This window comes from Bufo gargarizans, unplaced genomic scaffold, assembly GCF_014858855.1.
Source record: "Bufo gargarizans isolate SCDJY-AF-19 unplaced genomic scaffold, ASM1485885v1 original_scaffold_1822_pilon, whole genome shotgun sequence".
NCBI lineage: Eukaryota > Metazoa > Chordata > Amphibia > Anura > Bufonidae > Bufo > Bufo gargarizans.
Genome location: NW_025334531.1, coordinates 33,755 through 53,320, shown reverse-complemented (window position 1 = coordinate 53,320; position 19,566 = coordinate 33,755). Strand labels below are relative to the sequence as shown.

The window sequence follows — 19,566 nt, the reverse complement described above, 5'->3', positions numbered from 1 at the left end:
GCCTCTGATCTGCCCCCCTTCCCCAGCCTCTGATCTGCCCCCCTTCCCCAGCCTCTGATCTGCCCCCCTTCCCCAGCCTCTGATCTTCTCCCCCAGCCTCTGATATGTCCCCCTTCCCCAGCCTCTGATATGTCCCCCTTCCCCTGCCTCTGATATGTCCCCCTTCCCCAGCCTCTGATATGTCCCCCTTCCCCAGCCTCTGATATGTCCCCCTTCCCCAGCCTCTGATATGTCCCCCTTCCCCAGCCTCTGATATGTCCCCCTTCCCCAGCCTCTGATATGTCCCCCTTCCCCAGCCTCTGATCTTCTCCCCCTGCCTCTGATATGTCCCCTCTGCTAACGCAACGCATTAATCATTGGTGGCAGTGGCCACAGGGTCCCCCTCCTCCCCCCCATCATTGGTGGCAGTTTGCCGTTCCGATCGGAGCCCCAGCAGTGTAATGCTGGGGCTCCGATCGGTTACCATGGGAGCCAGGACGCTGCTGAAGTCCTGGCTGCCATGGTATGTTAGTGAGCAGAGAGCAGCGCATTATACTCACATGCGCTGTGGCCGCCGGTCGCTCCTTCTCATAGGTCTGTGCGGCGCATTGCTAATGCTGTAAGCATTAGCAATATGCCGCACAGACAGAAGAAGCAGCGACCGGCGGCCACAGCGCACGTGAGTATAATGCGCTGCTCTCTGCTCACTAACATACCATGGCAGCCAGGACTTCAGCAGCGTCCTGGCTCCCATGGTAACCGATCGGAGCCCCAGCATTACACTGCTGGGGCTCCGATCGGAACTGCAAACTGCCACCAATGATGGGGGGGAGGAGGGGGACCCTGTGGGATATGGCCGGCACATTCATTGGTGGTGCAGTGGCCACAGTCCCTCCCCTCCTCCTCCTACTCTGTCCTCATTGGTTTTCAGCGGCAGCCGCGCACAGTGGGGAGGGAGGGACTCCCTCCTCCTCCCTCCTCCCTCCTCCTCCTCCCTCCGCTGTGCCGGCTCAGGAGAAAATGATCATATCGCGGTCAGGCGATATAGGCGATATGGCGAAAATCCATATCGTGGCCCAAATTCATATCGCATATCGCCTATATCGCCTATACCGTCCACCCCTATTTGACTGTCAGAAATGTAGCAAAGGCCGCAAATGTATTATCTTGCCCAAAATAGGTATATATTTTTTTATACTAAAATATAACAGCAGTATTTAAAGATTGTATTTGACTTTCACAAATGCAAAAAAGGCCGCAAAAGTATTATTTTGCCCAAAATGGGTGTTTTTTTAATACCAGAACATAACAGCAGTATTTCAAGTTTGTACTCGACTGTCACAAATGCAACAAAGGCCGCAAATGTATTATCTTGCCCAAAGTGGGTGTTTTTTTTAATACCAGAATATAACAGCAGTATCTAACGCTTGTATTGGTCACAAATGCACATATGCAGTGCTGGTGCACTGAAATTGCAGAAAATGGTCGCCGACGCCCACCTATCTAACAGAGGGATAAAAGTTATTTTTCTGTGTCATTGGGCTCAAGGCAGGGTAAAAAAAATTGTGCACTGCACCCACAAAACAAAATCGCTGTAGATCGCAGAGTTAACAAGCACTTCAGATTAAAGATTCTGTCCTATTCTCTCCCTCACAGCAGCAGCAGCATCCTATCCCTACACTAGTAAGAGCAGATTGGCGTGCATCGCTACGTGACTCCAGCTTATATAGAGACTGGGTTAAGACCGCCCTACCTACACAAAGTGGTAAAATACTAATTCTCACAAATTGTGGGATATCAAGCATCCTTTCAGAGGGTCTTTTACAGGAGTCATCTTTTCTATCTAACCCTGGACCTACACAACCAGTGGAATCCACACCTTGAAAGGTGCACTATGAGAGTGAGCCCAATTTGTCAGTCATTGAGTCTTTTAATTATTGTTTTTTCATAACTCAGTCCCACAATATATGCAATCAGTTAGGCTTTCCACAACCTTCCTTCCACAGTATGTGTAATTGTAGTTCAAGGTAGATATGAGTAGAGTAGGTGGTACAATTGTTGTCTGTTCAGCAGCGGAAGGTTCTGGGAAAAACTGAGCCATAGTGACCATCACTTGTGTGGGAGGGGGTTGGTCGTTTATCACTGTAATTTATATATTTTTTCCCAACCTCATAATTTGATCAACTTCTTGCAGTGTGAGGCGTGGATCCATGTTGGTCTCCCCTCCAATTTCACAGAGGTGGGAATAGTTAGCTGGACTTGGAATGGCCCATCAAACCGAGGATTCAAAGCCTTTCTCACATGCCTTTTGACCGTAACCCAATCTGCAGGTTTCAACACATGAGTCCCTTCCAATGAAGAAGGATCTGGAATGGAACTGAAAACACGATTGTGAGTCTGCTGCAATCTCCTGTACAATGCTCCCACATACTGTGTCATGTCAGAATGAATAGCCTGAAGCTGTTGGGGAAATATAGGCCTGTCCTTGGAGCAGTGCCAAACAATACCTCATATGGACTTAACTGAGATTTCCTGTGGGGGTCACTCTGACTGAGTACAATGCTATAGGCAACTATTCAGTCTATGGCTCTCCTGTCTCTGCCATGGCCTTCTGGATCTTTAACTTTAAAGTTCCCTTAAGGCGTTCTACCTTGCCGCTACTTTGCGTGTGAAACGCTTGCTCTATACCTAGAGCATGAAGTATCTCTTGTAATACTTCTGAAGTGAAATGAGTTCCTCTATCACTTTCGATTACTTCTGGAACCCATAATCTACACAATACCTCAGATAAGAGCTTTTTGGCTACAGTCTTTGTATTAGTCTTAGCTGTTGTCCAGGCTTCTGGCCACCCTGAGAAGAGGTCCACACATACCAGAACATACTCATATGTAGCTACCTTTGGAAGTTGAATGAAGTCAATCTGCAGTCTCTGGAATGGGTATAAGGGCTTTGGAGTGCACCTTGGGGGCACCTTAACTGTCCTCCCTATGTTATGGCAAGTACAGACCATGCACCCTTGAACAAACTTTGCATTATTGAACCCTTCGGCCACCCATCCTTGATTTACCAGACTCACCATTGCTTCTTTGGACTGGTGGGTGAGGCCATGGGACAAGGCACACATCATTGGGTATAGTGCCCTAGGAAGGCAAAGTTTATCATTTACAGCATACAAACCCTCCTGGTTCTCAGCCTTTCTTCTTTCCCACTCTTCATTTTCCTGCTTCAGAGTTTGCTCTTGGAATTTCTTGAGCACATCAAGATCCACCTCCCCTACAAGTGGCACTATGTTCACTACATAACCTGTTATAGGGAGGGGTAGCAGAGCAGCTTGTTTTGCAGCTGCATCTGCTCGATGGCTTCCTTCTGCCTCTTTAGTTTGTTCTTTTGTATGTGCCTTTTACCTTAACAATGGCCACCATCTTAGGCAGCACTAAAGCTCTAAACAACTGAGCTAGAGATTCAATCAGTGTAAATGTTTACCTTATTGAGTGCCTCAGTGAGTGCTTTCAGCTCTGCCTCTTGTGCAGAACATCCAGGTAGTAGTGATCCATGTCTCACAACTTCCTCCAAGGTAGTCACAGCATATCCCGTGTATGGCTTTCCATCGGGGTAATATCTGGATCCATCTACAAAAAGCTCAAAATCAGCATTAGGTATCGGTGTCTCAGTTACATTGTCAAGTTCTTTTGTTTCCGTTTTTATTAGTTCAAAACAATCATGGTCATCATTTGAAGATACGTCCTGTTCTACCTGACTAGACTTTGGGTGTAGGATAGCAGGGTTAAGGATTGTACACCTCTTGATTGTTATGATCAGAGGTGTAAGAAGGGCTACCTCATACTTTGTCAGCCTATCCATTGACAAATGACAAATTCTTGTTTGTGTCAATAGTTCTTGAACAGCATGAGGCACATAAATTATCAAAGCATGGTCAAGGACTATGTCAGCAACCTTTACAGTCAGTAATGCACGGGCAGAAATTGCCTGCACACAAGAGGGGGTACCCCTAGCTACCACATCCAACTGTACCGAGTAGTAGCCTAGTGGGCGATGTTTACCCCCATGCAATTCAGTCAACACACCTTTCGCATGTCCTATATTTTCATGGCAAAACAGATTAAAACAAAGATCATAGTTTGGTATTCCCAGGCACGGTGCTGATACAACGGCAAGTTTTAATCCCTTAAATCCATTGATAAAAAGTCCTGATCTGCATATATACTGACCACTCGGGCATGATATTTATCCACTATTTCGTCAGGGCACTGAAAGGCTTCTGGCAGTCCTGCTCCCAACTGATTGCTCAATTCTTTTGCAACCTTCTTCAGTCTCTTTAAAAACATCTCATCTGATTTTGCTAACCTCATATTTGCTCCCTGCGGTACAGCTTCTATTTCTCCGTTAACTTCAGCTACTTTAGTTACCCTATCCACAAACGGAGCCCCTGCTGCTGCACCACATAGGGCGTATAAATCATCCTATATGGCATCGTAGTTATGCTGTATCTTCTTCAAGCCCTTATAGAATCCATTTGGATCCTTATATGGGTCCGGTAGCTTATCTATCATCATAAGCTGTTCACCCTGACTCCATGGCTTATACTATTGAACATGCTGGGTTTAACTCTCAGCAACACCAGCTGCATTACACTTCCTCGTGACTTGAGTCATCAATTGGAATGCTTCTACCATGGGTGCGGCATTAGGACTAGAGTTGAGCGGACACCTATATGTTCGGGTTCGACGGGTTCAGCCAGACTTCACAAAAAAGTCTGAGTTCGGGACCCGAACTTGACCCCAAACCCCAGTGAAGTCAATGGGGACACGAACTTTTGAGCACTAAAATGGCTCTAAAAAAGTCATGGAAAGGGCTAGAGGGCTGCAAAAGGCAGCAAAATGTGGTTAAGAGCATGGCAAGTGCTCTGCAAACAAATGTGGATGTGGAAATGACTTCAAATAACATAAAATACGTAAAAATATAACATAATAATCTTGAAATAGGAAAAGGAGGTCCATATGGAGTAGGAGGTTGGGGAGGCGGTGGATGTGGCGGTGTAGGTGGAAGCGGCGGTGGAGGAGGAGGTAACCAACACAGTTTTTTTTTGTTTTTTTTTATTTATTTATTTATTGTTTTGTTTATATTTGGGTAGACCCCAAAACATTGGGAAATATAAAAGATAAAACAAAGGGAAAGTGCGCTGGAGTACAAAAATGTCTGGGTGAGGCTGGTATACATGTCTATTCTGCACAAGGTACGGACAAATCCTGTGGTATCACTGCCTGGTTCATTTTAATGAACGTGAGCTTGTCCACATTGGCTGTGGACAGGCAGCTACGCTTGTCTATGATAACCCCCTCCTGCTGTGCTAAACAAACGTCCAGACAATACACTGGCTGCAGGGCAGGCCAGCACCTCCAAGGTGTAAAGGGCAAGCTCAGGCCATGTGTCCAATTTGGAGACCCAGAAGTTGAAGGGGGCAGACCCATCAGTCAGTACGTTTAGCCGTGTGCACACATACTGCTAAACCACGTTGCACGTCCCCATGACGATGTTCTTTTCTGCGCCTAACATGGTGATCACGGGTAGCGGGGAATCAGGGTTCCATGCCGGAGAGGAAGCGCGAGAAAGGGATACCACATCCAAGGGAGGTCAATGGCTGAATTGTGATCGAGCGGAAATGTGGGACAACTTATTGAAGCAGAAGCATCCAAGTAAAGGAAGGGGCGCGCGGCAATTACAGACGAATTTTAGAAATTAAAGATAAGATAAGAAGCCTTTATTGTCACTGTACAATACAATGTAATACAATGTACAATACAATGAAATGTTGTTTGGAGCAATCCTAGATGCCATGGACAGAGGAACAAGAACTGACATTTAAACTAAAGTATTACACTAGAAAAAAACAATATATATAGCAAGAGCAAAGTAGGAAGTGCTTATGAGTATATATACACACTGATCAGACACCACTGCAGACAAGAGATCATCATGGGTTCATGAGTGCAGCAGTCACTTTCAGTCTGTAGTAGTTTCTATCCTTGGAAGGGGCAATAGTCTCTGAGCATTTAGGAGACTGATTGCTTTGGGGTAAAAGCTGTTCTTCAGCCTAGTGGTGCGGGCGTGTAGGGCTCTAAGACGCCTACCAGAGGGTAGGGGAATGAAAAGGCTGTGGCCGGGGTGAGTTGGATCCCAGCAGATAATTTTTGCCCTGTTGCTGCAGCGAGCAGTGAAGATGTCCTCCAGTGATGGTAGCTGAGTACCAGTGATTCTGCCAGCCATTCTGATGATGCGCTTGAGGGTCTTCTTGTCCTCAGAAGAGCAGCCGGAGTACCACACTGTAATGCAGTATGTGATAACAGATTCTATGGTGCTCCTGTAAAAATTGACTAGCAGCTGTTTTGGGAGTTGTGCTTTCTTCAGACTCCTCAGAAAATAAAGCCTCTGAAGGCCTTTTTGGGTAATTTCTGTTGTGTTTTTTATCCATGACAGGTCCTGACTAATATGAACTCCCAAGAATCTGAAACTTTGAACTATCTCCACGTTTCCATCATTAATGCTAATGGGATGGTGTCCATTTCGTTTCTTCTTCCTAAAATCCAGAATTAGCTCCTTTGTTTTCTTGGTATTGAGTATGAGGTTTTAGTCCTTGTCACCTATGCAGAGCAGGGGTTTTTAATCAGCAAAAATGGGTTAATGTTACCCACCAATGAAACAGACGATTTTTAAAAAATTTCGGTCCCTGTCAACTATGCAGAGCAGGAGTTTATTTACAACAAAACTGGGTTCATGTCACCCACCAATTGAGCAAACAAATTAGTGAAATGTATTTCCCTGTCCACTAGATAGAGCAGGGGTATATCACAGCCAAAAATTGGTGAATGTCACCCAACAATGTAACAGACGAATTAGTGAAATGTATTACCCTGTCCAGTAGGTAGATGTAACGGGGTTCCGAAGGTGCACTCGGTCCCCTATCACCTGTTGCTCAGCTTTGGGAATAAGGATCTGTGTTTGACCTCCTTCCCAGGGCGGCGTTACTAGCTGGGTGGCTCCCTGCTCCTAAGTCTGCCTTGAGCGTCGAGCTGATCACTCGGTGCTCGACTGGTTGGTCTGTCGGTCATGTGAAGCTGGCCACGTCACATGACCCTCACTCCCCACTATAAATACAGGCAGCCTGCTAGCCACAGGTTGCCTGTTAATTTAGGTTCCACCTGTGATTTGGTCTTTCGTGGCGTACTTACCTCCTGCTGAATTCCTGACGATCCTCTGCCTGCTCCGTGGGGAACTTTGCTGCTCTCCTGGTATTTATGACCCCGGCTTCTCCTGACAATTCTCTGCTTGCTCCCTTTGTACTTTGTAGCTTTCTTGGTATTGACTCGGTCCGTTCACGTCCTGTTGTTTGTCTGTCTGTCATCCCTGCACTTATTCCAAGTTAGGGATTGCCGTCCAGTTGTCCCCTGTCATTAGGACTTGCGAGGCAAGTAGGCAGGGCCAGGGGTAAGGGTGGAGCGCAGTGGTCACTTCCCTTCCCCCTGTGTGTGTGTGTACGCGACCGTTACAGTAGAGCAGGAGTATATTATATTTCACCCGATAATGTAACAGACAAATTATTGAAACATATTTCCCTGTCCACTAGGTAGAGCAGGGGTATATCACAGCCCAAAAAATTGGGATATGTCACCCAACAATGTAACAGACAAAGGAGTGAAATGACTTAAAACATCATAAAATACTTAACAATAAAAAATAATAATCTTGATCTAGGAGGTGAAAGTCCATATGGAGTAGGAGGTTGAGGAGGCGGTGGACGCAGCGGTGTAGGTGGAAGCGGCAGTGAAGAAGGAGGTAGCCAAAATTGTTTTTTGGTTTTAATTTTTAATTTTTTTTCGTTTAAATTAGGGTACACCCCTAAAACATTGGGAAATATAAAAAATACAACAATGAAAAAGTGCGCTAGAGTATAACAATGGCTGGGTGAGGACAGTATACATGTGTATTGTGCACAAGGTACGGACAAGTCCTGTGAGATCCATGCCTGGTTCATTTTAATGAACGTGAGCTTGTCCACATTGGCTGTGCACAGGCGGCTGCGCTTATCTGTGATAACGCCCCCTGCCGTGCTAAACACACATTCAGATAATTCACTGGCTGCAGGGCAGGCCAGCACCTCCAAGGCGTAAAGGGCAAGCTCAGGTCATGTGCCCAATTTGGAGACCCAGAAGTTAAAGGGGGCAGACCCATCAGTCAGTACGTGTAGGCGTGTGCACATATACTGCTCCACCATGTTGCTTAAATGCTGCCTCCTGCTAAGACGTTCCATATCAGCTGGTGGTGCTGGTTGTTGTGGCGTGCTGACAAAGCTTTTCCACATTTAGGCCATGCTAACCCTGGCTTCTGAGGTGCTGGCGGTGCCCCAGCTGCGTTGGCGACCTCCTCCTCTGCCTTCGCCTTGTGCTTCCACTGTGCCCCCGCTGTCAGGTGGGAATGCCATCAGCAGCGCGTCTACAAGCGTGCGCTTGAACTCGCGCATCTTACGATCACCCTCCAGTGACGGAAGTAAGGACGGTACGTTGTCTTTGTAACAGGGATCCAACAGCGTGGCCACCCAGTAATCAGCACAAGTAAGATGGTGGCAAACTCGGCGGTCGTTGTGGAGACACTGCAGCATGTAATCGCTCATGTGTGCCAGGCTGTCCAGAGGCAACGACAAGCTGTCCTCTGTGGGAGGTGTATCATCTCTGTCCTGTGTATCCCCCCAGCCATGCACCAGTTATGGCCATGGGCTGGCTTGGGTGCCATCCTGCTGTGAACACGGTTCCTCCTCCATCTCCTACTCCTCATCCTCCACCTTGTCATCCTCCAGAACTGTGCCCTGGCTGGACAATTGTGTACCTGGCAAATGTTGGTGCACGAAACCACCCTCGGAGCCACTTGTGAATGACTGGCCTGAAACCCTTGGAAATGATCCCTCTTCCTCCTCCTCCTGTGCCACATCCTCTTTCATCATCGCCCGAAGCGATTTTTCAAGGAGGCATAGTAACGCTGAAAACAGCGCAACAAAGCACACAGGTCTCGCATGGAGGCCCACTCATTGGTGCTGAAGTGTTGCTGTTTCCGCAGAGCGACTCATCCGTGCGTGCTGCAGCTGAAACTCCACTATTGCCTGCTGCTGCTCGCACAGTCTGGCCAACATGTGCAAGGTGGAGTTCCACCTTGTGGGCACGTCGCATATGAGGCGGTGAGCGGGAAGGCCGAAGTTACGCTGCAGCGCAGACAGGCGAGCAGCAGCAGGGTGAGAACGCCGAAAGCATGCACAGACCGCATGCACTTTCTGCAGCAGCTCTGACATATTGGGGTAATTTTTCAGGAACCTCTGCACCACCAAATTCAGCACATGCGCCAGGCATGGGATGTGGTCAAACCGGCTAGTCCCAGAGCTGCTACGAGATTTCACCCATTATCACACACCACTAGGCCGGGCTTAAGGCTCACTGGCACCAACCACTCATGTTCTGTTGTTCCATGCCTGTCCACTGCTCCTGCACGGTGTGTGGTTTGTCCGCCAAACAGATACGTTTTAAAACTGCCTGCTGTCGTTTACCCCTTGTTGTGCTGAAGATGGTGGTAAAGGTGTTACGCTGACCAGATGAGGAGGCGGTAGAGAATGAGGTAGCGGAGTAGGAGGAGGAAGCAACTGGAGGCAAAGAGAAACGCCCTGCAATCCTCGGTGGTGGAAGTACATGCTAACCGCCTCAGGCCCAGCCGCCACTGCATTTACCCAGTGTGCTGTTAGGGAGATATAACGTCCCTGACCTTGCTTACTGGTCCAAGTATCCGTAGTTAGGTGGACCTTGCCACAGATGGCGTTGCGCAGTGCACACCTGATTTTGTCCCCCATTTGGTTGTGCAGGGAAGGGATGGCTTGCCTGGAAAAGTAGTGGCGGCTGGGAACGACGTACTGTGGGACAGCTACTGCCATAAGGCTTTTAAAACTCTCCGTCTCCACCAGACGGAATGACGGCATTTCAAAGGCCAGCAATTTGGAAATGCTGTCATTCAGAGCCAGGGATCGCGGGTGGATAGGGGTGTACTTCGTCTTTCGCTCCAGTGTTTGGGAGATAGACAGCTGAATGCTTCCATGGGACATTGTGGAGATGCTTGGTGACTCAGGTGGTGGCGTTGCTGGCACATCCTCTGTTTGTGGCGTGGCAGTTTATCACTGTCACTCCAGAGGGGGATGAAGAGGCCGAGACTGCAGCAGATCAGGAAGCAGGAGGAGCCAGAAACCTTTCTTGGTTTTTGAGGTGTCTACTCCACTGCAGCTCGTGCTTTGCACTTAGATGCCTGGTCATGCAGGTTGTGCTCAGGTTTAGAACGTTTATGCCTCGCTTCAGGCTCTGATTGCACAGCGTGCAAACCACTCGTGTCTTGTCGTCAGCACATTGTCTGAAGAACTGCCATGCCAGGGAACTCCTTGAAGCTGGCTTTTGTGTGCTTGGTCCCTTGGTGCGGTGGGCAGTCTAGGGGATGGCTGCTCCGCTTTTGCACCCTGCTCCATCTTCTGCTGTGCTGGTGGCTCTGTGCGACCACCGCCTCTTCCTCCGAACTAGACAGGTCACTCACATGACCTCGATTCCATGAGGGCTCGAGGACCTCATCGTCCTCCACATCATCTTCCACACACTCTTCACCCCTGCCCTCCTTGTTGTTCTGCACACTGCAGAAAGCCCCAGCAGTTGGCACCTGTGTTTCGTCATCATGTACTCATCCTAAAGCATAAGTGGTTGGACATCGGTGCACTCAATCTCTTCCACTTCTGGGGCAGGGCTATGAGGATAGCCCTGGGAAACCCTGCTAGCAGAGTCATCAAAAAGCAGAAGAGATTTCTCCATGACTTGGGGCTCAGACTGCTTGGCTAATTTGCAAGGGGGTGAGGTGAAAGACTGATGGACATGGGCTGCAGGTGCCAGCTCGGATCTTTCAGCAGGAGACTAAGTGGCTGACAGTGCCTCCAGTTCTTTCACATTGTCTCCCACCCAATCTACTATCTCCTGTACTTGTTCTGGCCTCAACATTCGTAGAGCCGCATTAGGCCCGATCAAATACCGCTGCAGGTTCTGTCGTCTACTCGCACCTGAGGAAGGGGTTTCACTTGTGTGTGTATCTGGCACAGATCGACCACGTCCTCTCCCTGCAACAGGACCTCCACCAGCAGCACCACGACCGGGGCCACGTCCTTTATTTGACGCTTTCCTTATTCTTTGCTTTCAACAACTAAAGTAACAGATGGTTTGTCAGGCGTCAATGTAAACGCCAATAGTTAACAATTAAGTTCACTGACAGTAATGCAGTGCCGGTGTCATAAAGAGGAAATTTTTCGTGAGGTCACACAGGATTTCTCAATTACAATGGCTTCTACTAGAAATCTCATACTGGTAAGCCGTGCCTCAGTTATAGAGGTATGAAGTTGATTGCATTTGCATGACTGAAGCTATTTGGTGCGATTAAACTGCCTCGGGAGACTTGTTAGAACAGCATTGGAAGTGGCAGGCAATAGATGTCATGCCCTTCCACCTCTATTCAAGCTTTGTTTCTGAAACTTAACATAAATATCGGTATGGAAAAGGATCTAGGAATTTTAATAAACAGCAAACTAAGCTGCAAAAAAACAGTGTCAGGCAGCTGCTGTGAAGGCCAATAAGATAATGGGTTGCATCAAAAGGGGCATAGATGCCCGTGATGAGAACATATTCCTACTACTTTACAAATCATTAGTCAGACCAAACATGGAGTACTGTGTATAGTTCTGGGCTCCAGTGAACAAGGCAGACATAGCAGAGCTGGAGAGGGTCCAGAGGAGGGCAACTAAAGTAATAACTGGAATGGGGCAACTACAGTACCCTGAAAGATTATCAAAATTAGGGTTATTCACGTTAGAAAAAAGACGACTGAGGGGAGATCTAATTACTATGTATAAATATATCAGAGGTCAGTACAGAGATCTCTCCCATCATCTATTTATCCCCAGGACTGTGACGAGGGGACATCCTCTGCGTCTGGAGGAAAGAAGGTTTGTACACAAACATAGAAGAGGATTCTTTACGGTAAGAGCAGTGAGACTATGGAGCTCTCTGCCTGAGGAGGTGGTGATGGTGAGTACAATAAAGGAATTCAGGAGGGGCCTGGATGTATTTCTGGAGTGTAATAATATTACAGGATATAGCTACTAGAGAGGGATCCAGGGAAATATTCTGATTGCCTGATTGGAGTCGGGAAGGAATTTTTTATTCCCCTAAAGTGAGGAAAATTGGCTTCTACCTCACAGGGTTTTTTGCCTTCCTCTGGATCTACTTGCAGGATGACCCGCCGAACTGGATGGACACATGTCTTTTTTCAGCCCTATGTACTATGTTACTATGTATATCTTCTTTCACACCTCATTTCGACTAGCCCTCCAAAGTGTCTAAGATACAAATCTCAATGTCATCAAACAAGCCTCCTTTTTCTTTAAGATGTAGGTAAACAGCTGAGTCCTGACAGCAGGTGTTGCCTCTTCTGTGCTGGGCCATACTTAGGTGTAGCTAATGTTTTGCTTCCCCAATGTACAATTCTTGGCACGCCTCACTGCCATTGTTTGATCCACATTTGTTTGCAGAACAGTTGCCATGCTCTTAAGCACATTTTGATGCCTTTTGCAGCCCTCTAGCCCTTTCCAGGGCTATTTTAGAGCCATTTTAGTGCCCAAAAGTTCGGGTCCCCATTGACTTAAATGGGGTTCGGGGTCAAGTTTGGGTCCCGACCCCGAACTTCTTTTTTCAAGTTTGGACGAACCTGCCGAACCCGAACATCCAGGTGTCCGCTCAACTCTAGTTATAGCACCAATTAGCAGTGATAAATTGTATTATACTTTGTTTTTATTTTTACTAAGACTGCTGCATTGTGGTTGGTGCAAAGCATCCTGGGAAAGAGAAGTCTTGAGTCTCCAGTACACAGTACAGAGCTGTCCTATGCATGTTTTCTTCTTAAACTCCACCATTCTTGTACAAGCATATCTGGTGAGATATCTACCTTTGTTTCAGGGACATTATGTTATGCAGAGATGTTCAGCTAGTTATAAATGTTATTCAGTAAAATTATTATTTCTGTTAGCTAGCCAGGCAATCTTATGTACAGGCAGCCATTTTACCATGTGCTTTCACTGATGACTGGTAATGTTATAGTACATGCTATCTACACTCTGTACTTTTACTTGATATTTGCATTCTTATAGTTTTACTGTGAACCGAGAGCAAGGCAGGTGGTATGACTCCGCAACCAGAAAAGAGTGCGTACGCAGAAGTCAAGATTAAGAAAATTGCATTTACTATCAATTAATAAAAGCAGGTTAACAATAAAACAGTATGAACAATTCAAGTCAAATACTACAACAATTTCCACCTTTGCTGTGTCCGTGTTCGCAGTGCGGACACTAAGGAATAGCAGTCCCAGGAACTATCCCTAGCTGACCCTAACTTTCAAGCGGGTGCGCACCCCCCTTATCCCAGTGGTCCAAGTGGACCTCTTACAGTTTGTGGCAGTGCACGGTGGGGCCCGATGTCGTCCTTTTCCTTTATAACCAGCGCAGGATCCGCAACAAAGAAGTCCTCCTCAGCAGGCCGGAAACCAGATGGATATAATCCAGAATTTTACAGTGACTGTCCGGTACCTCGACAGCACTGTGAGTCTCTTTACTGTTTGGGGCAATCCACTCAGCCCAATGTCGGCTCCACAGGTTAGCTGCTGCACACAGTCCTTTTTAACTTGGCTTCACTAAATGCACGGTCACTTTATACTCCATCCGTCTCTAGACTGAAGTTCACACAGCTTGGCTGCACAGGAACGTCCTTTAGTACCTCCACACACGTCTTACACAGCACAGAACTTGCTTTCTATCTAGCCAAGATGGCAGCCGTTATCTCTTTAGTCCCTCTTCCTCATTCTTCCTGCTCACACTGAGGCAGGCTGACATCATAAGGGGCGTGTCACTTCAACACTTAACTGCTGTTTTAAAGAGCCACTACACATTAATACACTTTCTCTATGGCAACTTCAATGCAAATTGGTCCTATGCTGCCATCTACTGACCAAACGAATACTGCAGGCATTTACATTTATCTGTATTACTAGAATAGCATTATACATTAAATTTTAACACAGTTTACCAGGATAACGAAACTTAGACACATTACATGACTGTTTCTTACATTACCAATCAAATACTCCTGTTTTACCAATCAATCAAACTGTTTTAGCAATAAAGAAGTTAGACTACAAAGAACAGTCCTCTTACTTGGAAGACAGGAATGGTTTATGCTGAACACTGTGTGATCGTGTATGAAGACAGAACAACCAGAATACAGTTCTTGTGCCACACAAACATTCGCTGTTTGCATTAGGGGAAAAGGATTTGATCCTGTGCATGATGCCGATTTATATGCAGAAACCGGGCCGCAGGGGCACATGTGAGTGTGGGTGGTCAGATGGGTGCAGTAGTTGTACTAACAGTTTCCTGAAACTCCCTGGCCTGGCGTGCAATGATGGGAAGGAAGCCACCAGATTCCTTTGGGGCCCCCTCTGGATTAAAGGGGTTCCCCTGCTGGCTGGATGGTAGTTGAGATGCCCTTGGTGGTATGTGTTTTAGGTGCAGGGCCCCTGATGTCTTTGTGATGCCAGGTGCAAATGTAGGATAGAAATAATGAGTGCAGGTTAAACAATGAACAATTCTTTACTGAAGCTTTAGATGCAGACAGTTCAGGACGGGTCTCACTTGTTATTGACTGGCTGGCAGAAGTGCAGTCTCCTCAGATGGTACAGATCTCATAGCAGCAGATAACCTTAGGCCAAACCAGTGTCTCTTTATATGTTGTAGGCAATCTTCCTTATCCTGCACGTTACTTACTGACTTGTACACACTAGCATGCAGGCACTTGGTGTAGTTTGCAAATCAAACTCCTTCTTTGATAGGTTGCTTATGCACTCATCCGCTATGAGATGTGGAGGTACAGTACATACAGGTGGGCTAAACTGTATGTGGTGTGTGCTCCGCCACTGCAGGTAACTCCTGAACACAGGGGCCATAGAGTCAAATAAGGCCTTTGTAGACTGTTCTGAAGGTCTTGCTCTACACCTCTCTATAATCTGCTTTTGGTAGTTGTTCCTTAATCCTTTAGGCCTCCCCCTGGCTGGTACCTGGTTCCAGGGGTGGCTGGGATGTGAGCTTCACACCTCTGTACTTCCTCAGACGCTGCACTTTCTGACTGAACTGGTTTAAACTGGATTAGATTACTCAACGTCACTTACTGACTCTGCACTACGCTGTCACACCTCTCCTTATATGAGGGGTGACACCAGCCCCATCTAATGGTAGCTGTGAGATATGGCCTATAATTACCATGTGCTTACGGGTATACACAATGAATACATACATGACATGATGACATGCACTTTGCAGTATATGCGACTTCTAGGAGCAGGATGCGGCATTGCCACCTTCCCCTCTTTGTGACGGATTCACTATGTTGACTCCTCATGCTCCCTCCACTCTGTTATGGGGCCACTACTTGTGTCAGTAGGTAACAGAACAGGTTCTCTAGTAATCTATGTAGAAGCAACAGACGGTGTAAACTGAGAGCACTCTTTCATTGTGTAGTAGAAAGAGTGGGTAACACAATACCTTGTCTATCAATCAATGTGGACGCCTCACAAGCAGTGAAATGAGACGGCTCTATCACTCTATAGTAAAATCAGTGGCTTACAGAACAGGTTATTCTTCAATAAATGTGGACGCCCCACAAGCAGTGAAATGAGACCGCTCTTTACCACTATATTAGAATCTTGGGCCACTGTGCGGTTAAGTACATTATACCTGGCGCTAACATTGACCTGTAAGGCTGAGTTCACTCTTCAGTTATTTAGTAACATAGTAACATAGTATATAAGGCCAAAAAAATGTATTTGTCCACCCAGTTCAGCCTGTCATCCTGCAAGTTGATCCAGAGGAAGGCAAAAAGCACCCTGTGAGGTAGAAGCCAATTGTCCTCACTTTAGGGGAATAAAAAATTCCTTCCCGACTCCAATCAGGCATCAGAATAACTCCCTGGATCAGCGACCCCTCTCTAGAAGCTATATCCTGTAATATTATTACAGAAATACATCCAGGCCCCTCCTGAATTCCTGTATTGTCCTCACCATCACCACCTCCTCAGGCAGAGAGCTCCATAGTCTCACTGCTCTTACCGTAAAGAATCCTCTTCTATGTTTGTGTACAAACCTTCTTTCCTCCAGACGCAGAGGATGTCCCCTCGTCACAGTCACAGTCCTGGGGATAAATAGATGATGGGAGAGATCTCTGTACTGACCCCTGAGCGGCTGGCAGTGTTATGTCACCCACTGGCGTCTCTCGTCTGCTCCTCCCACTTTATGAATGAAGCAGGCGGAGCAGGCGCGCGACGTCAGTGAGTGACGTAACGCTGCCAGCCGCTCTGCCTGCTCCGGATGCTTGTTAGTAAGTGCTGTGATACAGGGGAGAGCGCAACTTTAGTTAAATTTATTAAGAGGTTAAGGATTACTGTTACTAGAGTAGTGATTACTAGAAATACTGCTGTGAGCGGCGGGGGGACACTGTTATGGGGGGGATCTGTGGATGACACATATATAGCAGTGTCATCCACAGATCTCCCTCATAACAGTGTCATCCACAGATCATCCACCCCATAACAGTGCCATCCACAGATCCCCCACCCCATAACAGTGCCATCCACAGATCCCCCCACCCCATAACAGTGCCATCCACAGATCCCCCACCCTATAACAGTGCCATCCACAGATCCCCCACCCTATAACAGTACCATCCACAGATCCCCCACCCCATAACAGTGCCATCCACAGATCCCCCACCCCATAACAGTGCCATCCACAGATCCCCCACCCCATAACAGTGCCATCCACAGATCCCCCACCCTATAACAGTGCCATCCACAGATCCCCCACCCTATAACAGTACCATCCACAGATCCCCCACCCCATAACAGTGCCATCCACAGATCCCCCACCCCATAACAGTGCCATCCACAGATCCCCCATTGCCATCCACAGATCTCCCACATAACAGCGCCATCCACAGATCTCCTCCATAACAATGCGTCATCCACAGATCCCCCATAATGGTGTCAGGCACAGACCACCATAAGTTCAAAACCCACCAAAAGCACACCTTTTGGTTAAAAATATTTTTTTTCTTATTTTCCTCCTCAAAAAGATAGGGGCGTCTTATGGGCCAGGGTGTCTTATAGGTCGAAAAATACGGTACAAGTGTAAGGAAAGATTATTCAAGGTGTAGAGAAAGGATAGTAGGAATCATTCCACAGCATTTGTGTTGAACAGGGTTCAGTCGGGAGGTTACAGCCTGGATAATAGGAACAATGCTATTACACCTTGCTGCACTGATGGGCACCCAAATTGCCATTATATAGCTCTGTAATTCCAGCAAACCGTTCTTGTTATTGGGGTTTAAGTGCTGTTTGATACAGCCATGAAAAGGGTTTATTACAAGGAAACATTTCTACATCTTATTTGCCCTTGTGCAGTGCAGTTACAGTGGATATAAAAAGTCTACACACCCCTGTTAAAATGTCAGGTTTCTGTGATGTAAAAAAAATGAGACAAAGATAAATTATTTCAGAACTTTTTCCACCTTTAATGTGACCTATAAACTGTACAACTCTATTGAAAAACAAACTGAAATATTTTAGGTAGAGGGAAGAAAACAATAAAATAATGTGGTTGCATAAGTGTGCACACCCTTAAACTAATAATTTGTGGAAGCACCTTTTGATTTTATTACAGCACTCAGTCTTTTGGGTATGAGTCTATCAGCATGGCACAATTTGACTTGGCAAGATTTTCCCACTCTTCTTTGCTAAAACACTCCAAATCTGTCAGATTGCGAGGGCATCTCCTGGGCACAGCCCTCTTCAGATCACCCCACAGATTGCGAGGGCATCTCCTGGGCACTGCCCTCTTCAGATCACCCTACAGATTGTCAATCTGATTTAGGTCTGGGCTCTGGCTGGGCCATTCCAAAACTTTAATCTTCTTCTGGTGAAGTCATTCCTTTTCTGATTTGGATGTATGCTTTGGGTCGTTGTCATGCTGAAAGAAGAAGTTCCTCTTCATGTTCAGCTTTCTAGCAGAAGCCTGAAGGTTTTGTGCCAATATTGACTGGAATTTGGAACTGTTCATAATTCCCTAAGGCCCCAGTTCCAGCTGAAGAAAAACAGCCCCTTGACATGATGCTGCCACCACCATGCTTCACTGTGGGTATAGTGTTCTTTTGGTGATGTGCAGTGTGGTTTTTGTGCAAAACATATCTTTTGGAATTATGGCCAAAAAGTTCAACCTTGTTTTCATCAGACCATAACACCTTTTCTCACATGCTTTTGGGAGACTCCAGATGTGTTTTTGCAAAATGTAGCCTGGCTTGGATGTTTTTCTTCGTAAGAAAAGTCTTTCGTCTTGCCACTGTACCCCATAGCCCAGACATATGAAGAATACGGGAGATTGTTGTCACATGTACCACACAGCCAGTACTTGCCAGATATTCCTGCAGCTCCTTTAATGTTGCTGTAGGCCTCTTGGTCGCCTCCCAGACCAGTTTTCTTCTCGTCTTTTCAACAATTTTGGAGGGACGTCCAGTTCTTGGTAATGTTACTGTTGTGTCATATTTTCTCCACTTGATGATGACTGTCTTCACTGTGTTCCATGGTATATCTAATGCCTTGGAAATTCTTTTGTACCCTTCTCCTGACTGATACCTTTTAGCAATGAGATCCTTCTGATGCTTTGGAAGCTCTCTGTGGACCATGGCTTTTGCTGTGGGATGCGACTAAGAAAATTTCTGGAAAGACCAACTAGAGCAGCTGAACTTTATTCGGGGTTAATCAGAGGCACTTTACATGATGGCCGGTGTATGCTGACTCCTATTTAACCGGATTTTGAATGTGATTGCTTAATTCTGAACACAGCTACATCCCCAGTTATAAGAGGGTGTGCACACTTATGCAACCACATTATTTTTTTTTGTTTTGTTTTCTTCCCTCCACCTAAAAGATTTCAGTTTGTTTTTAAATTGAGTTGTACAGTTTATAGGTCCCATTAAAGGTGGAAAAAGACATTTTAACAGGGGTGTGTAGACTTTTTATATCCACTGTAGATGTTCTAAAGCATTTTTTAGCTTGATTTGTGGGAAGAAAGGGTATCATTAGTAGGGTTGAGCGAACCCAAACTGTAAAGTTCGGGTTCATACCGAACTTAAGGATTACTTTCAGTAAAAGTTCGGGTTCGGTGTTCGGCGAGTTAATGGTGCTTTTTGAAAGGCTGCAGAGCCAATCAACAAGCGTTTAAAAGGAACCTGTCACCAGGATTTTGTGTATAGAGCTGAGGACATTGGCTGCTAGATGGCCGCTAGCACATCTGCAATACCCAGTCCCCATAGCTCTTTGTGCTTTTATTGTGTAAAAAAAAAACGATTTGATACATATGCAA

The 19,566-nt window shown here is 46.4% G+C and overlaps 1 long non-coding RNA gene across 1 annotated transcript; it reads right to left on the bottom strand.

Moving 5' to 3' along the window:
• Positions 1 to 1,596: 1,596 nt before the first annotated feature.
• On the bottom strand, positions 1,597 to 13,607 carry LOC122923704. The gene is made up of 3 exons (XR_006387320.1): positions 13,551 to 13,607; positions 3,463 to 3,608; positions 1,597 to 2,356 (listed from the first exon to the last, which is right to left on the bottom strand). It is a non-coding gene; the product is annotated as an uncharacterized LOC122923704 (long non-coding RNA).
• Between the last annotated feature and the right edge of the window lie 5,959 nt (positions 13,608 to 19,566).